Source organism: Triturus cristatus, chromosome 4_1 (genome assembly GCF_964204655.1).
Source record: "Triturus cristatus chromosome 4_1, aTriCri1.1, whole genome shotgun sequence".
Taxonomy (NCBI): domain Eukaryota; kingdom Metazoa; phylum Chordata; class Amphibia; order Caudata; family Salamandridae; genus Triturus; species Triturus cristatus.
The window spans coordinates 134,860,704-134,883,203 of record NC_140585.1 but is presented as its reverse complement, the minus strand read 5'-3'; the positions used below and the strand labels follow the sequence as shown (position 1 = coordinate 134,883,203).

The following is a 22,500-nucleotide window of genomic DNA, read 5'->3' as shown; positions in this document are numbered from 1 at the left end:
GTGGTTCTCCAATTTCTCTCCACTTGCTAAAATTGCAAAGTCTCCATTATAGCATAGAAGAGAGCGTTAAAGTCGGGGATGGAAGAGGATGAAAATGGGAAGTTTACTTATAGAGAGAAGTGAGAAATGCCCTGTGTGCACACACCGGTGTCTGACCATAGAATACATTTAAATAATGCCTCTAGAAAAGAGCTATGCATGTGAGCCTCAGTGGCCTAATGGATAAGGCACTGGCCTCCTAAGTCAAGGATTGTGGGTTCAAGTCCCATCTGAGGTGATAACAAAAATCCTCCCTCTTTCTTTTCAAGAAAATTAGGTAGATTTATTACATGCTTCCTCACAGAAGTTTATGAGGGATTAGGTACTTTGAAACGGTCCCATTTTACTTGTGTACACTTCACAGTCATGTTAGTGTTCTGAAACTGCAAAGTAGATTTTTAAATGCCTATTTTTGTGAGATGCATTTTCGACCGGCCAGAACATATTCCTTTGGAAAAAATGATACGAATTGGATTGGTGTGAATCTTGTTTCTAGAGGTGGTGACAGGCTTTCAGCTACTTGAATAGGTCAAGCCAGGATTCATAAAACGTATACAACCTATGTGAGTGTGAAAAATTAGCATATGCAGGAAGGAGCAATTTGTACTACTTTCAAAACAGTTTCACTCCACGTCTGGAAACGTCCAGAGCTATGTAGAGCATACAAATGAGCTTTAAACTCATGAGGAAAGAGGTTTGTATGGAAAAAGGAAAACAAAAGCAAATCGTACTCATAAAATTCTCAATGCATAGATTCCAAAAAAGTGCTTCCAGCGAAAAGAGCTGAAAGAACACTATGGGATGTAAACCTGAATACCTTTCAATAATATGTTCTCCATCCATGCATACCACCTACATGATAAAAATCATCTCAGGTGGACGAAAGACCGCGTGGCCTAATGGATAAGACGTCTGACTTCCGATCAGAGAATTGAGGGTTCGAGTCCCTTTGTGGTTGTTTTTGGCCAATGGTCACACAATCTGCTTTACATTCAGAGTGGAAAAAGTCTTTTCCAATACTCTTGTAGTCCTCACTTTCTCATTACTAATCATTAATAAAGTGGAGTACATACTGTAAACTCATTCGGGTTGCATCTTCAGTCTAACTACTTGTGCATTTTAGTGGCATTAAAAAGTGCTTCTATGCCGACGCACTGAATATGTAATAGGTTTGCAGAATTTTGACATGACAGAATGGGTTTTTAGCTTAAGTGTGTGTAGAAGAACTGCAAGGTGTGTGCCTATGTGTGCATAGAGTGGTACATGTGTAAAATCTGTATGATTTGGGCAGTTAAAGTGCTGATTTTGCCTCCGAGTAAGAAAAGTACTACACAAAATGTATAAAGGATCGGCACATTGGCTGCCTTTGCTGATGCCCCCGTTGCCTAATTTGTAGTGCAATGGTTAAGTTGCAGAGTGTGGTTGAACTTGGTTAGGAGACTTAGTGCCTCTTTCCGTGTCCTACTGATGATAAGGATGGCTTGATACCATTTTCTAAGCCCAGTATATTAAGAAAAGAAGTAAGTGAAGAAGAAGTGTGGAGTCGAAAGTGGTTCTCCAATTTCTCTCCACTTGCTAAAATTGCAAAGTCTCCATTATAGCATAGAAGAGAGCGTTAAAGTCGGGGATGGAAGAGGATGAAAATGGCAAGTTTACTTATAGAGAGAAGTGAGAAATGCCCTGTGTGCACACACCGGTGTCTGACCATAGCATACATTTAAATAATGCCTCTAGAAAAGAGCTATGCATGTGTGCCTCAGTGGCCTAATGGATAAGGCACTGGCCTCCTAAGCCAGAGATTGTGGGTTCGAGTCCCATCTGAGGTGATAACAAAAATCCTGCCTCTTTCTTCTCCAGAAAATTAGGTAGATTTATTACATGCTTCCTCTCAGAAGTTTATGAGGGATTAGGTACTTTGAAACTGTCCTGTTTTACTTGTGTACACTTCACAGTCATGTTAGGGTTCTGAAACTGCAAAGTATATTTTTAAATGCCTATTTTTGTGAGATGCATTTTCGACCATCCAGAACATATTCCTTTGGAAAAAATGATTTGAATTGGATTGGTGTGAATCTTGTTTCTAGAGGTGGTGACAGGCTTTCAGCTACTTGAATAGGTCAAGCCAGGATACATAAAATGTATACAACCTATGTGAGTGTGAAAAATTAGCATATGCAGGAAGGAGCAATTTGTCCTACTTTCAAAACAGTTTCACTCCACGTCTGGAAACTTCCAGAGCTATGTAGAGAATACAAATGAGCTTTAAACTCATGAGGAAAGAGGTTTGTATGGAAAAAGGAAAACAAAAGCATATCGTACTCATAAAATTCTCAATATATAGATTCCAAAAAAGTGCTTCCAGCGAAAAGAGCTGAAAGAACACTATGGGATGTAAACCTGAATACCTTTCAATAATATGTTCTCCATGCATGCATACCACCTACATGATAAAAATCATCTCAGGTGGACGGATGATCGCGTGGCCTAATGGATAAGGCGTCTGACTTCGGATCAGAAGATTGAGGGTTCGAGTCCCTTCGTGGTCGTTTTTGGCCAATGGTCACACAATCTGCTTTACATTCAGAGTGGAAAAAGTATTTTCCAATACTCGTGTAGTCCTCACTTTCTCATTACTAATCATTAATAAAGTGGAGTACATACTGTAAACTCATTCAGGTTGCATCTTCAGTCTAACTACTTGTGCATTTTAGTGGCATTAAAAAGTGCTTCTATGCCGACGCACTGAATATGTAATAGGTTTGCAGAATTTTGACGTGACAGAATGGGTTTTTAGCTTAAGTGTGTGTAGAAGAACTGCAAGGTGTGTGCCTATGTGTGCATAGAGTGCTACATGTGTAACATCTGTATGATTTGGGCAGTTAAAGTGCTGATTTTGCCTCCGAGTAAGAAAAGTACTACACAAAATGTATAAAGGATCGGCACATTGGCTGCCTTTGCTGATGCCCCCGTTGCCTAATTTGTAGTGCAATGGTTAAGTTGCAGAGTGTGGTTGAACTTGGTTAGGAGACTTAGTGCCTCTTTCCGTGTCCTACCGATGATTAGGATGGCTTGATACCATTTTCTAAGCCCAGTATATTGAGAAAAGAAGTAAGTGAAGAAGAAGTGTGGAGTCGAAAGTGGTTCTCCAATTTCTCTCCACTTGCTAAAATTGCAAAGTCTCCATTATAGCATAGAAGAGAGCGTTAAAGTCGGGGATGGAAGAGGATGAAAATGGGAAGTTTACTTATAGAGAGAAGTGAGAAATGCCCTGTGTGCACACACCGATGTCTGACCATAGAATACATTTAAATAATGCCTCTAGAAAAGACCTATGCATGTGTGCCTCAGTGGCCTAATGGATAAGGCACTGGCTTCCTAAGCCAGGGATTGTGGGTTCAAGTCCCATCTGAGGTGATAACAAAAATCCTCCCTCTTTCTTTTCCAGAAAATTAGGTAGATTTATTACATGCTTCCTCTCAGAAGTTTATGAGGGATTAGGTACTTTGAAACGGTCCCATTTTACTTGTGTACACTTCACAGTCATGTTAGTGTTCTGAAACTGCAAAGTAGATTTTTAAATGCCTATTTTTGTGAGATGCATTTTCGACCGGCCAGAACATATTCCTTTGGAAAAAATGATTTTAATTGGATTGGTGTGAATCTTGTTTCTAGAGGTGGTGACAGGCTTTCAGCTACTTGAATAGGTCAAGCCAGGATACATAAAACGTATACAACCTATGTGAGTGTGAAAAATTAGCATATGCAGGAAGGAGCAATTTGTCCTACTTTCAAAACAGTTTCACTCCACATCTGGAAACTTCCAGAGCTATGTAGAGAATACAAATGAGCTTTAAACTCATGAGGAAAGAGGTTTGTATGGAAAAAGGAAAACAAAAGCATATCGTACTCATAAAATTCTCAATATATAGATTCCAAAAAAGTGCTTCCAGCGAAAAGAGCTGAAAGAACACTATGGGATGTAAACCTGAATACCTTTCAATAATATGTTCTCCATCCATGCATACCACCTACATGATAAAAATCATCTCAGGTGGACGGATGACCGCGTGGCCTAATGGATAAGGCATCTGACTTCGGATCAGAAGATTGAGGGTTCGAGTCCCTTCGTGGTTGTTTTTGGCCAATGGTCACACAATCTGCTTTACATTCAGAGTGGAAAAAGTCTTTTCTAATACTCTTGTAGTCCTCACTTTCTCATTACTAATCATTAATAAAATGGAGTACATACTGTAAACTCATTCAGGTTGCATCTTCAGTCTAACTACTTGTGCATTTTAGTGGCATTAAAAAGTGCTTCTATGCCGACGCACTGAATATGTAATAGGTTTGCAGAATTTTGACGTGAGAGAATGGGTTTTTAGCTTAAGTGTGTGTAGAAGAACTGCAAGGTGTGTGCCTATGTGTGCATAGAGTGCTACATGTGTAAAATCTGTATGATTTGGGCAGTTAAACTGCTGATTTTGGCTCCGAGTAAGAAAAGTACTACACAAAATGTATAAAGGATCGGCACATTGGCTGCCTTTGCTGATGCCCCCGTTGCCTAATTTGTAGTGCAATGGTTAAGTTGCAGAGTGTGGTTGAACTTGGTTAGGAGACTTAGTGCCTCTTTCCGTGTCCTACTGATGATAAGGATAGCTTGATACCATTTTCTAAGCCCAGTATATTGAGAAAAGAAGTAAGTGAAGAAGAAGTGTGGAGTCGAAAGTGGTTCTCCAATTTCTCTCCACTTGCTAAAATTGCAAAGTCTCCATTATAGCATAGAAGAGAGCGTTAAAGTCGGGGATGGAAGAGGATGAAAATGGGAAGTTTACTTATAGAGAGAAGTGAGAAATGCCCTGTGTGCACACACCGGTGTCTGACCATAGAATACATTTAAATAATGCCTCTAGAAAAGAGCTATGCATGTGTGCCTCAGTGGCCTAATGGATAAGGCACTGGCCTCCTAAGTCAAGGATTGTGGGTTCAAGTCCCATCTGAGGTGATAACAAAAATCCTCCCTCTTTCTTTTCAAGAAAATTAGGTAGATTTATTACATGCTTCCTCTCAGAAGTTTATGAGGGATTAGGTACTTTGAAACGGTCCCATTTTACTTGTGTACACTTCACAGTCATGTTAGTGTTCTGAAACTGCAAAGTAGATTTTTAAATGCCTATTTTTGTGAGATGCATTTTCGACCGGCCAGAACATATTCCTTTGGAAAAAATGATACGAATTGGATTGGTGTGAATCTTGTTTCTAGAGGTGGTGACAGGCTTTCAGCTACTTGAATAGGTCAAGCCAGGATTCATAAAACTTATACAACCTATGTGAGTGTGAAAAATTAGCATATGCAGGAAGGAGCAATTTGTACTACTTTCAAAACAGTTTCACTCCACGTCTGGAAACGTCCAGAGCTATGTAGAGCATACAAATGAGCTTTAAACTCATGAGGAAAGAGGTTTGTATGGAAAAAGGAAAACAAAAGCATATCGTACTCATAAAATTCTCAATGCATAGATTCCAAAAAAGTGCTTCCAGCGAAAAGAGCTGAAAGAACACTATGGGATGTAAACCTGAATACCTTTCAATAATATGTTCTCCATCCATGCATACCACCTACATGATAAAAATCATCTTAGGTGGACGGATGACCGCGTGGCCTAATGGATAAGACGTCTGACTTCCGATCAGAGAATTGAGGGTTCGAGTCCCTTCGTGGTTGTTTTTGGCCAATGGTCACACAATCTGCTTTACATTCAGAGTGGAAAAAGTCTTTTCCAATACTCTTGTAGTCCTCACTTTCTCATTACTAATCATTAATAAAGTGGAGTACATACTGTAAACTCATTCGGGTTGCATCTTCAGTCTAACTACTTGTGCATTTTAGTGGCATTAAAAAGTGCTTCTATGCCGACGCACTGAATATGTAATAGGTTTGCAGAATTTTGACGTGACAGAATGGGTTTTTAGCTTAAGTGTGTGTAGAAGAACTGCAAGGTGTGTGCCTATGTGTGCATAGAGTGGTACATGTGTAAAATCTGTATGATTTGGGCAGTTAAAGTGCTGATTTTGCCTCCGAGTAAGAAAAGTACTACACAAAATGTATAAAGGATCGGCACATTGGCTGCCTTTGCTGATGCCCCCGTTGCCTAATTTGTAGTGCAATGGTTAAGTTGCAGAGTGTGGTTGAACTTGGTTAGGAGACTTAGTGCCTCTTTCCGTGTCCTACTGATGATAAGGATGGCTTGATACCATTTTCTAAGCCCAGTATATTAAGAAAAGAAGTAAGTGAAGAAGAAGTGTGGAGTCGAAAGTGGTTCTCCAATTTCTCTCCACTTGCTAAAATTGCAAAGTCTCCATTATAGCATAGAAGAGAGCGTTAAAGTCGGGGATGGAAGAGGATGAAAATGGCAAGTTTACTTATAGAGAGAAGTGAGAAATGCCCTGTGTGCACACACCGGTGTCTGACCATAGCATACATTTAAATAATGCCTCTAGAAAGGAGCTATGCATGTGTGCCTCAGTGGCCTAATGGATAAGGCACTGGCCTCCTAAGCCAGAGATTGTGGGTTCGAGTCCCATCTGAGGTGATAACAAAAATCCTGCCTCTTTCTTCTCCAGAAAATTAGGTAGATTTATTACATGCTTCCTCTCAGAAGTTTATGAGGGATTAGGTACTTTGAAACTGTCCTGTTTTACTTGTGTACACTTCACAGTCATGTTAGGGTTCTGAAACTGCAAAGTATATTTTTAAATGCCTATTTTTGTGAGATGCATTTTCGACCATCCAGAACATATTCCTTTGGAAAAAATGATTTGAATTGGATTGGTGTGAATCTTGTTTCTAGAGGTGGTGACAGGCTTTCAGCTACTTGAATAGGTCAAGCCAGGATACATAAAATGTATACAACCTATGTGAGTGTGAAAAATTAGCATATGCAGGAAGGAGCAATTTGTCCTACTTTCAAAACAGTTTCACTCCACGTCTGGAAACTTCCAGAGCTATGTAGAGAATACAAATGAGCTTTAAACTCATGAGGAAAGAGGTTTGTATGGAAAAAGGAAAACAAAAGCATATCGTACTCATAAAATTCTCAATATATAGATTCCAAAAAAGTGCTTCCAGCGAAAAGAGCTGAAAGAACACTATGGGATGTAAACCTGAATACCTTTCAATAATATGTTCTCCATGTATGCATACCACCTACATGATAAAAATCATCTCAGGTGGACGGATGATCGCGTGGCCTAATGGATAAGGCGTCTGACTTCGGATCAGAAGATTGAGGGTTCGAGTCCCTTCGTGGTCGTTTTTGGCCAATGGTCACACAATCTGCTTTACATTCAGAGTGGAAAAAGTATTTTCCAATACTCGTGTAGTCCTCACTTTCTCATTACTAATCATTAATAAAGTGGAGTACATACTGTAAACTCATTCAGGTTGCATCTTCAGTCTAACTACTTGTGCATTTTAGTGGCATTAAAAAGTGCTTCTATGCCGACGCACTGAATATGTAATAGGTTTGCAGAATTTTGACGTGACAGAATGGGTTTTTAGCTTAAGTGTGTGTAGAAGAACTGCAAGGTGTGTGCCTCTGTGTGCATAGAGTGCTACATGTGTAACATCTGTATGATTTGGGCAGTTAAAGTGCTGATTTTGCCTCCGAGTAAGAAAAGTACTACACAAAATGTATAAAGGATCGGCACATTGGCTGCCTTTGCTGATGCCCCCGTTGCCTAATTTGTAGTGCAATGGTTAAGTTGCAGAGTGTGGTTGAACTTGGTTAGGAGACTTAGTGCCTCTTTCCGTGTCCTACCGATGATTAGGATGGCTTGATACCATTTTCTAAGCCCAGTATATTGAGAAAAGAAGTAAGTGAAGAAGAAGTGTGGAGTCGAAAGTGGTTCTCCAATTTCTCTCCACTTGCTAAAATTGCAAAGTCTCCATTATAGCATAGAAGAGAGCGTTAAAGTCGGGGATGGAAGAGGATGAAAATGGGAAGTTTACTTATAGAGAGAAGTGAGAAATGCCCTGTGTGCACACACCGATGTCTGACCATAGAATACATTTAAATAATGCCTCTAGAAAAGACCTATGCATGTGTGCCTCAGTGGCCTAATGGATAAGGCACTGGCTTCCTAAGCCAGGGATTGTGGGTTCAAGTCCCATCTGAGGTGATAACAAAAATCCTCTCTCTTTCTTTTCCAGAAAATTAGGTAGATTTATTACATGCTTCCTCTCAGAAGTTTATGAGGGATTAGGTACTTTGAAACGGTCCCATTTTACTTGTGTACACTTCACAGTCATGTTAGTGTTCTGAAACTGCAAAGTAGATTTTTAAATGCCTATTTTTGTGAGATGCATTTTCGACCGGCCAGAACATATTCCTTTGGAAAAAATGATTTGAATTGGATTGGTGTGAATCTTGTTTCTAGAGGTGGTGACAGGCTTTCAGCTACTTGAATAGGTCAAGCCAGGATACATAAAATGTATACAACCTATGTGAGTGTGAAAAATTAGCATATGCAGGAAGGAGCAATTTGTCCTACTTTCAAAACAGTTTAACTCCACGTCTGGAAACTTCCAGAGCTATGTAGAGAATACAAATGAGCTTTAAACTCATGAGGAAAGAGGTTTGTATGGAAAAAGGAAAACAAAAGCATATCGTACTCATAAAATTCTCAATATATAGATTCCAAAAAAGTGCTTCCAGCGAAAAGAGCTGAAAGAACACTATGGGATGTAAACCTGAATACCTTTCAATAATATGTTCTCCATCCATGCATACCACCTACATGATAAAAATCATCTCAGGTGGACGGATGACCGCGTGGCCTAATGGATAAGGCATCTGACTTCGGATCAGAAGATTGAGGGTTCGAGTCCCTTCGTGGTTGTTTTTGGCCAATGGTCACACAATCTGCTTTACATTCAGAGTGGAAAAAGTCTTTTCCAATACTCTTGTAGTCCTCACTTTCTCATTACTAATCATTAATAAAATGGAGTACATACTGTAAACTCATTCAGGTTGCATCTTCAGTCTAACTACTTGTGCATTTTAGTGGCATTAAAAAGTGCTTCTATGCCGACGCACTGAATATGTAATAGGTTTGCAGAATTTTGACGTGACAGAATGGGTTTTTAGCTTAAGTGTGTGTAGAAGAACTGCAAGGTGTGTGCCTATGTGTGCATAGAGTGCTACATGTGTAAAATCTGTATGATTTGGGCAGTTAAACTGCTGATTTTGGCTCCGAGTAAGAAAAGTACTACACAAAATGTATAAAGGATCGGCACATTGGCTGCCTTTGCTGATGCCCCCGTTGCCTAATTTGTAGTGCAATGGTTAAGTTGCAGAGTGTGGTTGAACTTGGTTAGGAGACTTAGTGCCTCTTTCCGTGTCCTACTGATGATAAGGATGGCTTGATACCATTTTCTAAGCCCAGTATATTGAGAAAAGAAGTAAGTGAAGAAGAAGTGTGGAGTCGAAAGTGGTTCTCCAATTTCTCTCCACTTGCTAAAATTGCAAAGTCTCCATTATAGCATAGAAGAGAGCGTTAAAGTCGGGGATGGAAGAGGATGAAAATGGGAAGTTTACTTATAGAGAGAAGTGAGAAATGCCCTGTGTGCACACACCGGTGTCTGACCATAGAATACATTTAAATAATGCCTCTAGAAAAGAGATATGCATGTGTGCCTCAGTGGCCTAATGGATAAGGCACTGGCCTCCTAAGCCAGGGATTGTGGGTTCGAGTCCCATCTGAGGTGATAACAAAAATCCTCCCTCTTTCTTTTCCAGAAAATTAGGTAGATTTATTACATGCTTCCTCTCGGAAGTTTATGAGGGATTAGGTACTTTGAAACTGTCCCATTTTACTTGTGTACACTTCACAGTCATGTTAGTGTTCTGAAACTGCAAAGTAGATTTTTAAATGCCTATTTTTGTGAGATGCATTTTCGACCGGCCAGAACATATTCCTTTGGAAAAAATGATACGAATTGGATTGGTGTGAATCTTGTTTCTAGAGGTGGTGACAGGCTTTCAGCTACTTGAATAGGTCAAGCCAGGATTCATAAAACTTATACAACCTATGTGAGTGTGAAAAATTAGCATATGCAGGAAGGAGCAATTTGTACTACTTTCAAAACAGTTTCACTCCACGTCTGGAAACGTCCAGAGCTATGTAGAGCATACAAATGAGCTTTAAACTCATGAGGAAAGAGGTTTGTATGGAAAAAGGAAAACAAAAGCATATCGTACTCATAAAATTCTCAATGCATAGATTCCAAAAAAGTGCTTCCAGCGAAAAGAGCTGAAAGAACACTATGGGATGTAAACCTGAATACCTTTCAATAATATGTTCTCCATCCATGCATACCACCTACATGATAAAAATCATCTTAGGTGGACGGATGACCGCGTGGCCTAATGGATAAGACGTCTGACTTCCGATCAGAGAATTGAGGGTTCGAGTCCCTTCGTGGTTGTTTTTGGCCAATGGTCACACAATCTGCTTTACATTCAGAGTGGAAAAAGTCTTTTCCAATACTCTTGTAGTCCTCACTTTCTCATTACTAATCATTAATAAAGTGGAGTACATACTGTAAACTCATTCGGGTTGCATCTTCAGTCTAACTACTTGTGCATTTTAGTGGCATTAAAAAGTGCTTCTATGCCGACGCACTGAATATGTAATAGGTTTGCAGAATTTTGACGTGACAGAATGGGTTTTTAGCTTAAGTGTGTGTAGAAGAACTGCAAGGTGTGTGCCTATGTGTGCATAGAGTGGTACATGTGTAAAATCTGTATGATTTGGGCAGTTAAAGTGCTGATTTTGCCTCCGAGTAAGAAAAGTACTACACAAAATGTATAAAGGATCGGCACATTGGCTGCCTTTGCTGATGCCCCCGTTGCCTAATTTGTAGTGCAATGGTTAAGTTGCAGAGTGTGGTTGAACTTGGTTAGGAGACTTAGTGCCTCTTTCCGTGTCCTACTGATGATAAGGATGGCTTGATACCATTTTCTAAGCCCAGTATATTAAGAAAAGAAGTAAGTGAAGAAGAAGTGTGGAGTCGAAAGTGGTTCTCCAATTTCTCTCCACTTGCTAAAATTGCAAAGTCTCCATTATAGCATAGAAGAGAGCGTTAAAGTCGGGGATGGAAGAGGATGAAAATGGCAAGTTTACTTATAGAGAGAAGTGAGAAATGCCCTGTGTGCACACACCGGTGTCTGACCATAGCATACATTTAAATAATGCCTCTAGAAAGGAGCTATGCATGTGTGCCTCAGTGGCCTAATGGATAAGGCACTGGCCTCCTAAGCCAGAGATTGTGGGTTCGAGTCCCATCTGAGGTGATAACAAAAATCCTGCCTCTTTCTTCTCCAGAAAATTAGGTAGATTTATTACATGCTTCCTCTCAGAAGTTTATGAGGGATTAGGTACTTTGAAACTGTCCTGTTTTACTTGTGTACACTTCACAGTCATGTTAGGGTTCTGAAACTGCAAAGTATATTTTTAAATGCCTATTTTTGTGAGATGCATTTTCGACCATCCAGAACATATTCCTTTGGAAAAAATGATTTGAATTGGATTGGTGTGAATCTTGTTTCTAGAGGTGGTGACAGGCTTTCAGCTACTTGAATAGGTCAAGCCAGGATACATAAAATGTATACAACCTATGTGAGTGTGAAAAATTAGCATATGCAGGAAGGAGCAATTTGTCCTACTTTCAAAACAGTTTCACTCCACGTCTGGAAACTTCCAGAGCTATGTAGAGAATACAAATGAGCTTTAAACTCATGAGGAAAGAGGTTTGTATGGAAAAAGGAAAACAAAAGCATATCGTACTCATAAAATTCTCAATATATAGATTCCAAAAAAGTGCTTCCAGCGAAAAGAGCTGAAAGAACACTATGGGATGTAAACCTGAATACCTTTCAATAATATGTTCTCCATGTATGCATACCACCTACATGATAAAAATCATCTCAGGTGGACGGATGATCGCGTGGCCTAATGGATAAGGCGTCTGACTTCGGATCAGAAGATTGAGGGTTCGAGTCCCTTCGTGGTCGTTTTTGGCCAATGGTCACACAATCTGCTTTACATTCAGAGTGGAAAAAGTATTTTCCAATACTCGTGTAGTCCTCACTTTCTCATTACTAATCATTAATAAAGTGGAGTACATACTGTAAACTCATTCAGGTTGCATCTTCAGTCTAACTACTTGTGCATTTTAGTGGCATTAAAAAGTGCTTCTATGCCGACGCACTGAATATGTAATAGGTTTGCAGAATTTTGACGTGACAGAATGGGTTTTTAGCTTAAGTGTGTGTAGAAGAACTGCAAGGTGTGTGCCTATGTGTGCATAGAGTGCTACATGTGTAACATCTGTATGATTTGGGCAGTTAAAGTGCTGATTTTGCCTCCGAGTAAGAAAAGTACTACACAAAATGTATAAAGGATCGGCACATTGGCTGCCTTTGCTGATGCCCCCGTTGCCTAATTTGTAGTGCAATGGTTAAGTTGCAGAGTGTGGTTGAACTTGGTTAGGAGACTTAGTGCCTCTTTCCGTGTCCTACCGATGATTAGGATGGCTTGATACCATTTTCTAAGCCCAGTATATTGAGAAAAGAAGTAAGTGAAGAAGAAGTGTGGAGTCGAAAGTGGTTCTCCAATTTCTCTCCACTTGCTAAAATTGCAAAGTCTCCATTATAGCATAGAAGAGAGCGTTAAAGTCGGGGATGGAAGAGGATGAAAATGGGAAGTTTACTTATAGAGAGAAGTGAGAAATGCCCTGTGTGCACACACCGATGTCTGACCATAGAATACATTTAAATAATGCCTCTAGAAAAGACCTATGCATGTGTGCCTCAGTGGCCTAATGGATAAGGCACTGGCTTCCTAAGCCAGGGATTGTGGGTTCAAGTCCCATCTGAGGTGATAACAAAAATCCTCTCTCTTTCTTTTCCAGAAAATTAGGTAGATTTATTACATGCTTCCTCTCAGAAGTTTATGAGGGATTAGGTACTTTGAAACGGTCCCATTTTACTTGTGTACACTTCACAGTCATGTTAGTGTTCTGAAACTGCAAAGTAGATTTTTAAATGCCTATTTTTGTGAGATGCATTTTCGACCGGCCAGAACATATTCCTTTGGAAAAAATGATTTGAATTGGATTGGTGTGAATCTTGTTTCTAGAGGTGGTGACAGGCTTTCAGCTACTTGAATAGGTCAAGCCAGGATACATAAAATGTATACAACCTATGTGAGTGTGAAAAATTAGCATATGCAGGAAGGAGCAATTTGTCCTACTTTCAAAACAGTTTAACTCCACGTCTGGAAACTTCCAGAGCTATGTAGAGAATACAAATGAGCTTTAAACTCATGAGGAAAGAGGTTTGTATGGAAAAAGGAAAACAAAAGCATATCGTACTCATAAAATTCTCAATATATAGATTCCAAAAAAGTGCTTCCAGCGAAAAGAGCTGAAAGAACACTATGGGATGTAAACCTGAATACCTTTCAATAATATGTTCTCCATCCATGCATACCACCTACATGATAAAAATCATCTCAGGTGGACGGATGACCGCGTGGCCTAATGGATAAGGCATCTGACTTCGGATCAGAAGATTGAGGGTTCGAGTCCCTTCGTGGTTGTTTTTGGCCAATGGTCACACAATCTGCTTTACATTCAGAGTGGAAAAAGTCTTTTCCAATACTCTTGTAGTCCTCACTTTCTCATTACTAATCATTAATAAAATGGAGTACATACTGTAAACTCATTCAGGTTGCATCTTCAGTCTAACTACTTGTGCATTTTAGTGGCATTAAAAAGTGCTTCTATGCCGACGCACTGAATATGTAATAGGTTTGCAGAATTTTGACGTGACAGAATGGGTTTTTAGCTTAAGTGTGTGTAGAAGAACTGCAAGGTGTGTGCCTATGTGTGCATAGAGTGCTACATGTGTAAAATCTGTATGATTTGGGCAGTTAAACTGCTGATTTTGGCTCCGAGTAAGAAAAGTACTACACAAAATGTATAAAGGATCGGCACATTGGCTGCCTTTGCTGATGCCCCCGTTGCCTAATTTGTAGTGCAATGGTTAAGTTGCAGAGTGTGGTTGAACTTGGTTAGGAGACTTAGTGCCTCTTTCCGTGTCCTACTGATGATAAGGATGGCTTGATACCATTTTCTAAGCCCAGTATATTGAGAAAAGAAGTAAGTGAAGAAGAAGTGTGGAGTCGAAAGTGGTTCTCCAATTTCTCTCCACTTGCTAAAATTGCAAAGTCTCCATTATAGCATAGAAGAGAGCGTTAAAGTCGGGGATGGAAGAGGATGAAAATGGGAAGTTTACTTATAGAGAGAAGTGAGAAATGCCCTGTGTGCACACACCGGTGTCTGACCATAGAATACATTTAAATAATGCCTCTAGAAAAGAGATATGCATGTGTGCCTCAGTGGCCTAATGGATAAGGCACTGGCCTCCTAAGCCAGGGATTGTGGGTTCGAGTCCCATCTGAGGTGATAACAAAAATCCTCCCTCTTTCTTTTCCAGAAAATTAGGTAGATTTATTACATGCTTCCTCTCGGAAGTTTATGAGGGATTAGGTACTTTGAAACTGTCCCATTTTACTTGTGTACACTTCACAGTCATGTTAGTGTTCTGAAACTGCAAAGTAGATTGTTAAATGCCTATTTTTGTGAGATGCATTTTCGACTGGCCAGAACATATTCTTTTGGAAAAAATGATTTGAATTGGATTGGTGTGAATCTTGTTTCTAGAGGTGGTGACAGGCTTTCAGCTACTTGAATAGGTCAAGCCAGGATTCATAAAACTTATACAACCTATGTGAGTGTGAAAAATTTGCATATGCAGGAAGGAGCAATTTGTACTACTTTCAAAACAGTTTCACTCCACGTCTGGAAACGTCCAGAGCTATGTAGAGCATACAAATGAGCTTTAAACTCATGAGGAAAGAGGTTTGTATGCAAAAAGGAAAACAAAAGCATATCGTACTCATAAAATTCTCAATATATAGATTCCAAAAAAGTGCTTCCAGCGAAAAGAGCTGAAAGAACACTATGGGATGTAAACCTGAATACCTTTCAATAATATGTTCTCCATCCATGCATACCACCTACATGATAAAAATCATCTCATGTGAACGGATGACCGCGTGGCCTAATGGATAAGGCTTCTGACTTCGGATCAGAAGATTGAGGGTTCAAGTCCCATCGTGGTTGTTTTTGGCCAATGGTCACACAATCTGCTTTACATTCAGAGTGGAAAAAGTATTTTCCAATACTCTTGTAGTCCTCACTTTCTCATTACTAATCATTAATAAAGTGGAGTACATACTGTAAACTCATTCAGGTTGCATCTTCAGTCTAACTACTTGTGCATTTTAGTGGCATTAAAAAGTGCTTCTATGCCGACGCACTGAATATGTAATAGGTTTGCAGAATTTTGACGTGACAGAATGTGTTTTTAGCTTAAGTGTGTGTAGAAGAACTGCAAGGTGTGTGCCTCTGTGTGCATAGAGTGGTACATGTGTAAAATCTGTATGATTTGGGCAGTTAAAGTGCTGATTTTGCCTCCGAGTAAGAAAAGTAATACAAAAAATGTATAAAGGATCGGCACATTGGCTGCCTTTGCTGATGCCCCCGTTGCCTAATTTGTAGTGCAATGGTTAAGTTGCAGAGTGTGGTTGAACTTGGTTAGGAGACTTGGTGCCTCTTTCCGTGTCCTGCTGATGATAAGGATGGCTTGATTCCATTTTCTAAGCCCAGTATATTGAGAAAAGAAGTAAGTGAAGAAGAAGTGTGGAGTCGAAAGTGGTTCTCCAATTTCTCTCCACTTGCTAAAATTGCAAAGTCTCCATTATAGCATAGAAGAGAGCGTTAAAGTCGGGGATGGAAGAGGATGAAAATGGGAAGTTTACTTATAGAGAGAAGTGAGAAATGCCCTGTGTGCACACACCGGTGTCTGACCATAGAATACATTTAAATAATGTCTCTAGAAAAGAGCTATGCATGTGTGCCTCAGTGGTCTAATGGATAAGGCACTGGCCTCCTAAGCCAGGGATTGTGGGATCGAGTCCCATCTGAGGTGATAACAAAAATCCTCCCTCTATCTTTTCCAGAAAATTAGGTAGATTTATTACATGCTTCCTCTCAGAAGTTTATGAGGGATTAGTTACTTTGAAACGGTCCCATTTTACTTGTGTACACTTCACAGACATGTTAGTGTTTTGAAACTGCAAAGTATATTTTTAAATGCCTATTTTTGTGAGATGCATTTTCGACCGGCCAGAACATATTCCTTTGGAAAAAATGATTTGAATTGGATTGGTGTGAATCTTGTTTCTAGAGGTGGTGACAGGCTTTCAGCTACTTGAATAGGTCAAGCCAGGATTCATAAAAAGTATACAACCTATGTGAGTGTGAAAAATTAGCATATGCAGGAAGGAGCAATTTGTCCTACTTTCAAAACAGTTTCACTCCACGTCTGGAAACTTCCAGAGCTATGTAGAGAATACAAATGAGCTTTAAACTCATGAGGAAAGAGGTTTGTATGCAAAAAGGAAAACAAAAGCATATCGTACTCATAAAATACTCAATATATAGATTCCAAAAAAGTGCTTCCAGCGAAAAGAGCTGAAAGAACACTATGGGATGTAAACCTGAATACCTTTCAATAATATGTTCTCCATCCATGCATACCACCTACATGATAAAAATCATCTCAGGTGAACGGATGACCGCGTGGCCTAATGGGTAAGGCGTCTGACTTCGGATCAGAAGATTGAGGGTTTGAGTCCCTTCGTGGTCGTTTTTGGCCAATGTTCACACAATCTGCTTTACATTCAGAGTGGAAAAAGTCTTTTCCAATACTCTTGTAGTCCTCACTTTCTCATTACTAATCATTAATAAAGTGGAGTACATACTGTAAACTCATTCAGGTTGCATCTTCAGTCTAACTACTTGTGCATTTTAGTGGCATTAAAAACTGCTTCTATGCCGACGCACTGAATATGTAATAGGTTTGCAGAATTTTGACGTGACAGAATGTGTTTTTAGCTTAAGTGTGTGTAGAAGAACTGCAAGGTGTGTGCCTCTGTGTGCATAGAGTGGTACATGTGTAAAATCTGTATGATTTGGGCAGTTAAAGTGCTGATTTTGCCTCCGAGTAAGAAAAGTAATACAAAAAATGTATAAAGGATCGGCACATTGGCTGCCTTTGCTGATGCCCCCGTTGCCTAATTTGTAGTGCAATGGTTAAGTTGCAGAGTGTGGTTGAACTTGGTTAGGAGACTTGGTGCCTCTTTCCGTGTCCTGTTGATGATAAGGATGGCTTGATACCATTTTCTAAGCCCAGTATATTGAGAAAAGAAGTAAGTGAAGAAGAAGTGTGGAGTCGAAAGTGGTTCTCCAATTTCTCTCCACTTGCTAAAATTGCAAAGTCTCCATTATAGCATAGAAGAGAGCGTTAAAGTCGGGGATGGAAGAGGATGAAAATGGGAAGTTTACTTATAGAGAGAAGTGAGAAATGCCCTGTGTGCACACACCGGTGTCTGACCATAGAATACATTTAAATAATGTCTCTAGAAAAGAGCTATGCATGTGTGCCTCAGTGGCCTAATGGATAAGGCACTGGCCTCCTAAGCCAGGGATTGTGGGATCGAGTCCCATCTGAGGTGATAACAAAAATCCTCCCTCTATCTTTTCCAGAAAATTAGGTAGATTTATTACATGCTTCCTCTCAGAAGTTTATGAGGGATTAGTTACTTTGAAACGGTCCCATTTTACTTGTGTACACTTCACAGACATGTTAGTGTTTTGAAACTGCAAAGTATATTTTTAAATGCCTATTTTTGTGAGATGCATTTTCGACCGGCCAGAACATATTCCTTTGGAAAAAATGATTTGAATTGGATTGGTGTGAATCTTGTTTCTAGAGGTGGTGACAGGCTTTCAGCTACTTGAATAGGTCAAGCCAGGATTCATAAAAAGTATACAACCTATGTGAGTGTGAAAAATTAGCATATGCAGGAAGGAGCAATTTGTCCTACTTTCAAAACAGTTTCACTCCACGTCTGGAAACTTCCAGAGCTATGTAGAGAATACAAATGAGCTTTAAACTCATGAGGAAAGAGGTTTGTATGCAAAAAGGAAAACAAAAGCATATCGTACTCATAAAATACTCAATATATAGATTCCAAAAAAGTGCTTCCAGCGAAAAGAGCTGAAAGAACACTATGGGATGTAAACCTGAATACCTTTCAATAATATGTTCTCCATCCATGCATACCACCTACATGATAAAAATCATCTCAGGTGAACGGATGACCGCGTGGCCTAATGGGTAAGGCGTCTGACTTCGGATCAGAAGATTGAGGGTTTGAGTCCCTTCGTGGTCGTTTTTGGCCAATGTTCACACAATCTGCTTTACATTCAGAGTGGAAAAAGTCTTTTCCAATACTCTTGTAGTCCTCACTTTCTCATTACTAATCATTAATAAAGTGGAGTACATACTGTAAACTCATTCAGGTTGCATCTTCAGTCTAACTACTTGTGCATTTTAGTGGCATTAAAAACTGCTTCTATGCCGACGCACTGAATATGTAATAGGTTTGCAGAATTTTGACGTGACAGAATGGGTTTTTAGCTTAAGTGTGTGTAGAAGAACTGCAAGGTGTGTGCCTATGTGTGCATAGAGTGCTACATGTGTAAAATCTGTATGATTTGGGCAGTTAAAGTGCTGATTTTGCCTCCGAGTAAGAAAAGTACTACACAAAATATATAAAGGATCGGCACATTGGCTACCTTTGCTGATGCCCCCGTTGCCTAATTTGTAGTGCAATGGTTAAGTTGCAGAGTGTGGTTGAACTTGGTTAGGAGACTTGGTGCCTCTTTCCGTGTCCTACTGATGATAAGGATGGCTTGATACCATTTTCTAAGCCCAGTATATTGAGAAAAGAAGTAAGTGAAGAAGAAGTGTGGAGTCGAAAGTGGTTCTCCAATTTCTCTCCACTTGCTAAAATTGCAAAGTCTCCATTATAGCATAGAAGAGAGCGTTAAAGTCGGGGATGGAAGAGGATGAAAATGGGAAGTTTACTTATAGAGAGAAGTGAGAAATGCCCTGTGTGCACACACCGGTGTCTGACCATAGAATACATTTAAATAATGCCTCTATAAAAGAGCTATGCATGTGTGCCTCAGTGGCCTAATGGATAAGGCACTGGCCTCCTAAGCCAGGGATTGTGGGTTCGAGTCCCATCTGAGGTGAGAACAAAAATCCTCCCTCTTTCTTTTCCAGAAAATTAGGTAGATTTATTACATGCTTCCTCTCGGAAGTTTATGAAGGATTAGGTACTTTGAAACTGTCCCATTTTACTTGTGTACACTTCACAGTCATGTTAGTGTTCTGAAACTGCAAAGTAGATTTTTAAATGCCTATTTTTGTGAGATGCATTTTCGACCGGCCAGAACATATTCTTTGGGAAAAAATGATTTGAATTGGATTGGTGTGAATCTTGTTTCTAGAGGTGGTGACAGGCTTTCAGCTACTTGAATAGGTCAAGCCAGGATTCATAAAACTTATACAACCTATGTGAGTGTGAAAAATTAGCATATGCAGGAAGGAGCAATTTGTACTACTTTCAAAACAGTTTCACTCCACGTCTGGAAACGTCCAGAGCTATGTAGAGCATACAAATGAGCTTTAAACTCATGAGGAAAGAGGTTTGTATGGAAAAAGGAAAACAAAAGCATATCGTACTCATAAAATTCTCAATATATAGATTCCAAAAAAGTGCTTCCAGCGAAAAGAGCTGAAAGAACACTATGGGATGTAAACCTGAATACCTTTCAATAATATGTTCTCCATCAATGCATACCACCTACATGATAAAAATCATCTCAGGTGAACGGATGACCGCGTGGCCTAATGGATAAGGCGTCTGACTTCGGATCAGAAGATTGAGGGTTCGAGTCCCTTCATGGCCGTTTTTGGCCAATGGTCACACAATCTGCTTTACATTCAGAGTGGAAAAAGTCTTTTCCAATACTCTTGTAGTCCTCACTTTCTCATTACTAATCATTAATAAAGTGGAGTGCATACTGTAAACTCATTCAGGTTGCATCTTCAGTCTAACTACTTGTGCATTTTAGTGGCATTAAAAAGTGCTTCTATGCCGACGCACTGAATATGTAATAGGTTTGCAGAATTTTGACGTGACAGAATGGGTTTTTAGCTTAAGTGTGTGTAGAAGAACTGCAAGGTGTGTGCCTATGTGTGTATAGAGTGGTACATGTGTAAAATCTGTATGATTTGGGCAGTTAAAGTGCTGATTTTGCCTCCGAGTAAGAAAAGTACTACACAAAATGTATAAAGGATCGGCACATTGGCTGCCTTTGCTGATGCCCCCATTGCCTAATTTGTAGTGCAATGGTTAAGTTGCAGAGTGTGGTTGAACTTGGTTAGGAGACTTAGTGCCTCTTTCCGTGTCCTACTGATGATAAGGATGGCTTGATACCATTTTCTAAGCCCAGTATATTGAGAAAAGAAGTAAGTGAAGAAGAAGTGTGGAGTCGAAAGTGGTTCTCCAATTTCTCTCCACTTGCTAAAATTGCAAAGTCTCCATTATAGCATAGAAGAGAGCGTTAAAGTCGGGGATGGAAGAGGATGAAAATGGGAAGTTTACTTATAGAGAGAAGTGAGAAATGCCCTGTGTGCACACACCGGTGTCTGACCATAGAATACATTTAAATAATGCCTCTAGAAAAGAGCAATGCTTGCGTGCCTCAGTGGCCTAATGGATAAGGCACTTGCCTCCTAAGCCAGGGATTGTGGGTTTGAGTCCCATCTGAGGTGATAACAAAAATCCTCCCTCTTTCTTTTCCAGAAAATTAGGTAGATTTATTACATGCTTCCTCTCAGAAGTTTATGAGGGATTAGGTACTTTGAAACTGTCCCGTTTTACTTGTGTACACTTCACAGTCATGTTAGTGTTCTGAAACTGCAAAGTAGATTTTTAAATGCCTATTTTTGTGAGATGCATTTTCGACCGGCCAGAACATATTCCTTTGGAAAAAATGATATGAATTGGATTGGTGTGAATCTTGTTTCTAGAGGTGGTGACAGGCTTTCAGCTACTTGAATAGGTCAAGCCAGGATTCATAAAACTTATACAACCTATGTGAGTGTGAAAAATTAGCATATGCAGGAAGGAGCAATTTGTACTACTTTCAAAACAGTTTCACTCCACGTCTGGAAACGTCCAGAGCAATGTAGAGCATACAAATGAGCTTTAAACTCATGAGGAAAGAGGTTTGTATGGAAAAAGGAAAACAAAAGCATATCGTACTCATAAAATTCTCAATATATAGATTCCAAAAAAGTGCTTCCAGCGAAAAGAGCTGAAAGAACACTATGGGATGTAAACCTGAATACCTTTCAATAATATGTTCTCCATCCATGCATACCACCTACATGATAAAAATCATCTCAGGTGGACGGATAACAGTGTGGCCTAATGGATAAGGCGTCTGACTTTGGATCAGAAGATTGAGGGTTCGAGTCCCTTCGTGGTCGTTTTTGGCCAATGGTCACACAATCTGCTTTACATTCAGAGTGGAAAAAGTCTTTTCCAATACTCTTGTAGTCCTCACTTTCTCATTACTAATCATTAATAAAGTGGAGTACATACTGTAAACTCATTCAGGTTGCATCTTCAGTCTAACTACTTGTGCATTTTAGTGGCATTAAAAAGTGCTTCTATGCCGACGCACTGAATATGTAATAGGTTTGCAGAATTTTGACGTGACAGAATGTGTTTTTAGCTTAAGTGTGTGTAGAAGAACTGCAAGGTGTGTGCCTCTGTGTGCATAGAGTGGTACATGTGTAAAATCTGTATGATTTGGGCAGTTAAAGTGCTGATTTTGCCTCCGAGTAAGAAAAGTAATACAAAAAATGTATAAAGGATCGGCACATTGGCTGCCTTTGCTGATGCCCCCGTTGCCTAAATTGTAGTGCAATGGTTAAGTTGCAGAGTGTGGTTGAACTTGGTTAGGAGACTTAGTGCCTCTTTCCGTGTCCTACTGATGATAAGGATGGCTTGATACCATTTTCTAAGCCCACTATATTGAGAAAAGAAGTAAGTGAAGAAGAAGTGTGGAGTCGAAAGTGGTTCTCCAATTTCTCTCCACTTGCTAAAATTGCAAAGTCTCCATTATAGCATAGAAGAGAGCGTTAAAGTCGGGGATGGAAGAGGATGAAAATGGGAAGTTTACTTATAGAGAGAAGTGAGAAATGCCCTGTGTGCACACACCGGTGTCTGACCATAGAATACATTTAAATAATGCCTCTAGAAAAGAGCTATGCATGTGTGCCTCAGTGGCCTAATGGATAAGGCACTGGCCTCCTAAGCCAGGGATTGTGGGTTCGACTCCCA

The 22,500-nt window shown here is 39.8% G+C and overlaps 19 non-coding genes across 19 annotated transcripts in view; all 19 read left to right on the top strand.

Moving 5' to 3' along the window:
• Positions 1-1,792: 1,792 nt before the first annotated feature.
• TRNAR-CCU (transfer RNA arginine (anticodon CCU)) lies at positions 1,793-1,865 on the top strand. Its single transcript has one exon. It is a non-coding gene; the product is annotated as a tRNA-Arg (tRNA).
• A 647-nt stretch (positions 1,866-2,512) lies between these two features.
• On the top strand, positions 2,513-2,585 carry TRNAR-UCG (transfer RNA arginine (anticodon UCG)). Its single transcript has one exon. It is a non-coding gene; the product is annotated as a tRNA-Arg (tRNA).
• A 795-nt stretch (positions 2,586-3,380) lies between these two features.
• Positions 3,381-3,453, top strand: TRNAR-CCU (transfer RNA arginine (anticodon CCU)). Its single transcript has one exon. It is a non-coding gene; the product is annotated as a tRNA-Arg (tRNA).
• Positions 3,454-4,100: 647 nt separating this feature from the next.
• On the top strand, positions 4,101-4,173 carry TRNAR-UCG (transfer RNA arginine (anticodon UCG)). The gene has a single exon. It is a non-coding gene; the product is annotated as a tRNA-Arg (tRNA).
• Positions 4,174-6,556: 2,383 nt separating this feature from the next.
• Positions 6,557-6,629, top strand: TRNAR-CCU (transfer RNA arginine (anticodon CCU)). Its single transcript has one exon. It is a non-coding gene; the product is annotated as a tRNA-Arg (tRNA).
• A 647-nt stretch (positions 6,630-7,276) lies between these two features.
• Positions 7,277-7,349, top strand: TRNAR-UCG (transfer RNA arginine (anticodon UCG)). Its single transcript has one exon. It is a non-coding gene; the product is annotated as a tRNA-Arg (tRNA).
• A 795-nt stretch (positions 7,350-8,144) lies between these two features.
• TRNAR-CCU (transfer RNA arginine (anticodon CCU)) lies at positions 8,145-8,217 on the top strand. The gene has a single exon. It is a non-coding gene; the product is annotated as a tRNA-Arg (tRNA).
• A 647-nt stretch (positions 8,218-8,864) lies between these two features.
• On the top strand, positions 8,865-8,937 carry TRNAR-UCG (transfer RNA arginine (anticodon UCG)). Its single transcript has one exon. It is a non-coding gene; the product is annotated as a tRNA-Arg (tRNA).
• A 795-nt stretch (positions 8,938-9,732) lies between these two features.
• TRNAR-CCU (transfer RNA arginine (anticodon CCU)) lies at positions 9,733-9,805 on the top strand. Its single transcript has one exon. It is a non-coding gene; the product is annotated as a tRNA-Arg (tRNA).
• Positions 9,806-11,320: 1,515 nt separating this feature from the next.
• On the top strand, positions 11,321-11,393 carry TRNAR-CCU (transfer RNA arginine (anticodon CCU)). The gene has a single exon. It is a non-coding gene; the product is annotated as a tRNA-Arg (tRNA).
• A 647-nt stretch (positions 11,394-12,040) lies between these two features.
• TRNAR-UCG (transfer RNA arginine (anticodon UCG)) lies at positions 12,041-12,113 on the top strand. The gene has a single exon. It is a non-coding gene; the product is annotated as a tRNA-Arg (tRNA).
• Positions 12,114-12,908: 795 nt separating this feature from the next.
• TRNAR-CCU (transfer RNA arginine (anticodon CCU)) lies at positions 12,909-12,981 on the top strand. The gene has a single exon. It is a non-coding gene; the product is annotated as a tRNA-Arg (tRNA).
• A 647-nt stretch (positions 12,982-13,628) lies between these two features.
• TRNAR-UCG (transfer RNA arginine (anticodon UCG)) lies at positions 13,629-13,701 on the top strand. Its single transcript has one exon. It is a non-coding gene; the product is annotated as a tRNA-Arg (tRNA).
• Positions 13,702-14,496: 795 nt separating this feature from the next.
• On the top strand, positions 14,497-14,569 carry TRNAR-CCU (transfer RNA arginine (anticodon CCU)). Its single transcript has one exon. It is a non-coding gene; the product is annotated as a tRNA-Arg (tRNA).
• Positions 14,570-16,804: 2,235 nt separating this feature from the next.
• Positions 16,805-16,877, top strand: TRNAR-UCG (transfer RNA arginine (anticodon UCG)). Its single transcript has one exon. It is a non-coding gene; the product is annotated as a tRNA-Arg (tRNA).
• Positions 16,878-17,672: 795 nt separating this feature from the next.
• Positions 17,673-17,745, top strand: TRNAR-CCU (transfer RNA arginine (anticodon CCU)). Its single transcript has one exon. It is a non-coding gene; the product is annotated as a tRNA-Arg (tRNA).
• A 647-nt stretch (positions 17,746-18,392) lies between these two features.
• TRNAR-UCG (transfer RNA arginine (anticodon UCG)) lies at positions 18,393-18,465 on the top strand. The gene has a single exon. It is a non-coding gene; the product is annotated as a tRNA-Arg (tRNA).
• Positions 18,466-19,260: 795 nt separating this feature from the next.
• TRNAR-CCU (transfer RNA arginine (anticodon CCU)) lies at positions 19,261-19,333 on the top strand. Its single transcript has one exon. It is a non-coding gene; the product is annotated as a tRNA-Arg (tRNA).
• A 3,103-nt stretch (positions 19,334-22,436) lies between these two features.
• Positions 22,437-22,500, top strand: part of TRNAR-CCU (transfer RNA arginine (anticodon CCU)) — a 73-nt gene continuing 9 nt past the window's right edge. Inside the window, exon 1 of the tRNA in view lies at positions 22,437-22,500. This exon is cut by the window's right edge and continues 9 nt beyond it. This is a non-coding gene — a tRNA (tRNA-Arg).